We start from the raw sequence: 413 nt of genomic DNA, 5'->3' as shown, positions 1-413 counted from the left end.
TTGCTTTTATTCTATTCCTACACGTGCATGAGAGTGTGGTCACGTACATCAAGTGGTAGACTTTGTAGGGTATCCTCATTATTTTTAGAAAATATAGCCGAAGAAGATAATCAATCACTTTATAATAAGAATAATGAGAATAATCGTGTTAAAATACTTAGAGATTACATGAATTCCATAAGAATAAGTGCACCATCATGCATAGTTTTTCCTCCTGATGCATCTCATTTTAATTTTCAGATAGGTATTATTCAACTTTTACCTTCTTTTCATAGCTTAAATTTAAAAAATCCATGCATCTAAAGGAATTTAAAGAGGTCTGCAACATATATAATGACTCAAATTATAACACGAACACCATCACATTAAAGCTTTTTCCTTTTTCATTAAAAGATAAAGCTAAAACATGGCTA

Source organism: Populus euphratica, unplaced genomic scaffold (assembly GCF_000495115.2).
Source record: "Populus euphratica unplaced genomic scaffold, PopEup_1.0 scaffold641.1, whole genome shotgun sequence".
NCBI classification, from domain to species: Eukaryota; Viridiplantae; Streptophyta; class Magnoliopsida; order Malpighiales; family Salicaceae; genus Populus; species Populus euphratica.
The sequence above is the reverse complement of the archived record's forward strand: the minus strand, read 5'-3'. Positions refer to the sequence as shown.